At 41.1% G+C, this 5,342-nt stretch overlaps 1 long non-coding RNA gene across 1 annotated transcript; it reads right to left on the reverse strand.

Moving 5' to 3' along the window:
* Positions 1-232: 232 nt before the first annotated feature.
* Positions 233-2,839, reverse strand: LOC118944537. The gene is made up of 3 exons (XR_005039941.1): positions 2,725-2,839; positions 2,473-2,546; positions 233-1,128 (listed from the first exon to the last, which is right to left on the reverse strand). It is a non-coding gene; the product is annotated as an uncharacterized LOC118944537 (long non-coding RNA).
* Between the last annotated feature and the right edge of the window lie 2,503 nt (positions 2,840-5,342).

A 5,342-nucleotide genomic window follows, 5' to 3' on the forward strand; every position in this document is an offset into this window, starting at 1 on the left:
CTTAAGGGGGCTGAATAATTTTGCACGCCCAATTTTTCAGTTTTTGATTTGTTAAAAAAGTTTGAAATATCCAATAAATGTCGTTCCACTTCATGATTGTGTCCCACTTGTTGTTGATTCTTCACAAAAAAATACAGTTTTATATCTTTATGTTTGAAGCCTGAAATGTGGCAAAAGGTCGCAAAGTTCAAGGGGGCCGAATACTTTCGCAAGGCACTGTAAGTAAGCGTTTCACTGTAAGGTGAAACCTGTTGTATTCGGCGCATGTGATAAATACAATTTGATTTGATTTGATCATGAAGGGCCACATTGGCTCGTTGGTCTGCGTACCCTTAAGCAAGGCAAGGCACTAACATCCTTACTAACACGTCCAGCTGTTCAAATGGATCATTAGCTAAAGCCAAGCCAAGCCAGGTAGATCAGAGTGGATAAAGACAGAAGGTACTATAGAAATGACAACATCATTAACAGACCCAAACAGAAGGGCTGATTCAAGCTGGTCATGAGTGCTGCCAGGGATGATTCCATCTACAGAGGCCCAGGTGGAGAGAGAGAGGCAGCAACAAACAGCCCATTGTGCCGTTAATCACAAGCTCAACACATCTGTGGCTGGTCTATTCAGAGCCCCAGTGAAGATGAGGAGTGATGATGATGGAAATGCTGCTTTTAGGGAACACAACCATGTATCTTATAAATCAACCTTATCCTGTTAGTATTCTTTCCTCACTCACACACAGAGACTTCATAGGCATAAAACAACAAGTTATAATGACAAATGCTGTTTGGTTAATACTTTATGTACTATGTCGGTTTACGCCTCTGGCCCTACAACTAATGACCACTAGGAAACATGGGATCATACTGTCAGTGTGGGACTGAGAGAAGGGCGACAGTAGGTCTCCAGAAATTTCCCCATTGACTCTACTACCTGTGCTGTGCTGGACAAGTTAAGATGGCCGTCACGTCCGTCCAGGGGAGATGGTGTTTTCATACTCTGTTTAACTCTGTGACCATCATCAACTCATCAGCAGTGAATGCACAGCGTATCGTACACAGCCCACCATATCCTCCCAGCGGTCGAGCAGCTCTCCCACAGAATACCAATGATAGGAGGACTGGAGATGAGGACTGGGAACAAGAGAAATCATATTCAATCTCAGTTAGCTACTGTAGTATATTTTACATTTTGACAATATTGATAGGCTTTATTTGTATATAGTGCTTTTCATGCATAATTACACCACAAAGATCATGAACTACATACACGCAAGCCATTTTATGACACTATTTAAATGTCTGGTGTTCATTGAGAAGATATTGTTACAGGAAGCACTCCTGAGGGATGGCTGCTGTCATTGCAAAAACAATAAAGGATGTTGATTCAACGTACAATTGTAAGGCAACCAGCTGCAATAGGATTGTGAGTTTGTTCAACAAAATGTTCACACAAAAACGTTTTGTTGTGAGTTTGCTCAACAATTGTACATTGAATCAACATCCCCGAAAATTCTATCAATAACAATATCAACTTCCTCAATAGCCTGTGCTGTGTATCTTAAACCGTTATGACAAAGCACACATACGTTCACATGCTTTTCAGAGCCCTGCATATCTTGAATGGGCTTGGAATGGAAAGAAGGATAATTGATAATAAAATGGATCTGTATGCAATGCCTCAGTCTTCCCATTCAGGAAGCCATAGTAATGTCAAAGCAACTTGTATTGAATGGGTCAACACTACAACTGATAAAGAACACCTTACGGCACACCGGGGACTGTGAAGAGACACAGATATTTTGATATATTCTCTATTGTAATTTACACTGTGTTATGTATTGTATCATCTAGGTGGGTGGCCTTGCACGAGCCTTGACTTGTGCGAGTGGAATTGGCGCATAGGGCAGGAGCTATCTCCTGTTTCTGAAGCGTGAGGCAGAGGCAGGATATTATGTAGTGTTATGTATATTATTATTCTTCTATTTAGTGTGTTTAATTTCCTTTTTGGACCCCAGGAAGAATAATTGGGGATCCCAATAAATACTACCTATACTACTAGAAAAGTTTTTCCTTGACCCAGTATAAAGGATTTACAGGAACTGTACATTTAAGACCTACAATGTACTGTATAAGTATTTATAACAGCTAATGGTCACTAGAAGAGCTTAATATGGATGTATACATGCATTTATCATACATTACACACAGGTGATTCACAGATTGAAGTTACCATAAATCTCTGATCAAACTTCTAAGTATTTGATCAAGGCTTCATCCCACTGGGGCAGCTGTAGGGCGGTCATAAAAGTATTATGATGGGCACTGGGTCTGCAAGCTAACTTCTCTGAGTTCTGATGGATTCATATTTTCCACACGTAGGTGATTTAAGCTCTCCCTCAGTTGCTTGCAACCTCTGAGTGGATGTAAGAACGGGAGATATGCGCATGCCTAAAGAAAGCCAAATAATTTTCTCACCTCCACAGAGAGACTTTATAAAGAGACGTTTGGTCTGGATGAAGTCCCTGATCTCTCCTTGGCCAGCGAGGATGCTAAGATGATACAAAAAACTTGGTCAGTTGTCTGATGTCTCCTCGTTTCACACCTTACATATAGCTTTGCTTTCTCTATTAAAACTACACATCTTCTTATCATCTTATCATAGTCAAAAATGGAAGCAAAACAAATGTTAGATTTTTGATTATGAATACTGAAAATGTTAGCCTGTACCTGTCAACTGAAACTAGATAGCCATTGGGTGTCAAAAGAGGCCCAGTTCCTCAGAATATCAGCTGATTCTAATGAGGCACAGTGCCATGATGTATTGTACCATGATGCATTGTACGGTACTGCATCTGTCAGCCTCAATGTTTGTTAGTCAGAAGGAAGTTCACAGTTTTTTGTTAACTTTTTACTTCCTCAGTTGGCACATATCACAGACCAGCAGGACATCGGATGCGTGCAGAAACGCAGAAGCAGACATGACACTGTGAAGAGCCATTTCCTGCTTTCTTTTTGTTGTTTGTGTTTTACAGTTCCCCTATTAACTGGTCAAATTTGCCATCCATCCTGCGGCAATCAGTCTTACTTACACACTTTAAACTGAAACATTATGGATTATTATGACCGTTTCAAGGTTATTCACTGGTTCAAAATAATTTTGGCTGTCAGAGTAATCTCTTATGAAATAGAATTCAAGGGAAAAGACACTTGATGTGATGTAATATTATCTTAATTACATAGCCTCCCATTAGTCACTCACAAATGTGACATGCTGTAATATGTCAAGCTGCTCTTATAAGCTTGGACGGAACATGCATAGTGTTAATCTAATCAAATCAAATCAAAAGTTTTTGGGTCGCTTACAAATATTTGCAGGTGTTATAGCAGGTGAAGTGAAATACTTATGTTACTAGCACCAAAAGGGCAGTAGAATGTATCGCAAATACAATACAAATACAAAAATCATTTTTAAAATCTAAACAAGAAAAGAAAAATGACAGAACAGGTCTAATGAAAAACCCAGAGTATACAGTATATCACAAAAGTGAGTACACCCCTCACATTTTTGTAAATATTTGAGTATATCTTTTCATGTGACAACACTGAAGAAATGACACTTTGCTACAATGTAAAGTAGTGAGTGTACAGCTTGTATAACAGTGTAAATTTGCTGTCCCCTCAAAATGACTCAACACACAGCCATTAATGTCTAAACCGCTGGCAACAAAAGTGAGTACACCCCTAAGTGAAAATGTCTAAATTGGGTCCAATTAGCCATTTTCCCTCCCCGGTGTCATGTGACTCGTTAGTGTTACAAGGTCTCAGGTGTGAATGGGGAGCAAGTGAGTACACCCCTAAGTGAAAATGTCCAAATTGGGCCCAAAGTGTCAATATTTTGTGTGGCCACCATCATTTTCCAGCACTGCCTTAACCCTCTTGGGCATGGAGTTCACCAGAGCTTCACAGGTTGCCACTGGAGTCCTCCTCCATGACGACATCACAGAGCTGGTGGATGTTAGAGACCTTGCACTCCTCCACCTTCCGTTTGAGGATGCCCCACATATGCTCAATAGGGTTTAGGTCTGGAGACATGCTTGGCCAGTCCATCACCTTTACCCTCAGCTTCTTTAGCAAGGCAGTGGTCGTCTTGGAGGTGTGTTTGGGGTCGTTATCATGTTGGAATACTGCCCTGAGGCCCAGTCTCTGAAGGGAGGGGATCATGCTCTGCTTCAGTATGTCACAGTACATGTTGGCATTCATGGTTCCCTCAATGAACTGTAGCTCCCTTCCTCAGGGAGTTCTTTGCCATGAGGTGCCATGTTGAACTTCCAGTGACCAGTCAGTATGAGGGAGTGTGAGAGCGATGACACCAAATTTAACACACCTGCTCCCCATTCACATCTGAGACCTTGTAACACTAACATGACACCGGGGAGGGAAAATGGCTAATTGGGCCCAATTTGGACATTTTCACTTAGGGGTGTACTCACTTTTGTTGCCAGCGGTTTAGACATTAATGGCTGTGTGTTGAGTCATTTTGAGGGGACAGCAAATTTACACTGTTATACAAGCTATACACTCACTACTTTACATTGTAGCAAAGTGTCATTTCTTCAGTGTTGTCACATTAAAAGGTATACTCAAATATTTACAAAAATGTGAGGGGTGTACTCACTTTTGTGATGTACTGTATATATTAGAGTGAGCATGTGCCAGAATAATTGCATGAATGAAATTTAAATACATTCACCTAGTATTATTGTGCTACATGAAATGTTACAAAATGTTTTGTACAGTCCAAAAACCAACACAAGCCCACAAGCTGGGATGGATATGAGGTACAGCAGACAAAAAGGCTGTCGTAAGCAGATACTGTACAGTCTGGTATGTGCTTGGTCCTGGTTATGAACTCTAGCAATGAGAGGCTGCAGAGAGACAGCTGACAAAGAAATCCAAGTCATACTGAGAGAAACACACGCATACACACAGCACAGTGCAGCTCCAGCATGGCTCACTGTAATCCTAACGCACCATGTCTCAGCCAAACGAAGGGCTCGGATAACACACACAATGCCATGCTGTGTGTGAGGCTTACTAAAGTCCTTACAGGGTTGTAAATGTAATTTCCCAGATCAAAGTTCATGATATGCCCCTGTAACGTGATGATGTTGAGAGGTACTATTGACCTGAATACAATGGGGTCCTTTAGAAGCTAGGTCCTCCTGAGGCTCTATGGGCCATCCTCTGGTTGTGTGAGGCTGATTGACAGTACCACTGGGTCTGAGTCATACTACATTGATGTTGATATTATACATGGATGGTATTAGGCTGGTATTAGCGCTAAC

Source organism: Oncorhynchus mykiss, chromosome 1, assembly GCF_013265735.2.
Source record: "Oncorhynchus mykiss isolate Arlee chromosome 1, USDA_OmykA_1.1, whole genome shotgun sequence".
NCBI classification, from domain to species: domain Eukaryota; kingdom Metazoa; phylum Chordata; class Actinopteri; order Salmoniformes; family Salmonidae; genus Oncorhynchus; species Oncorhynchus mykiss.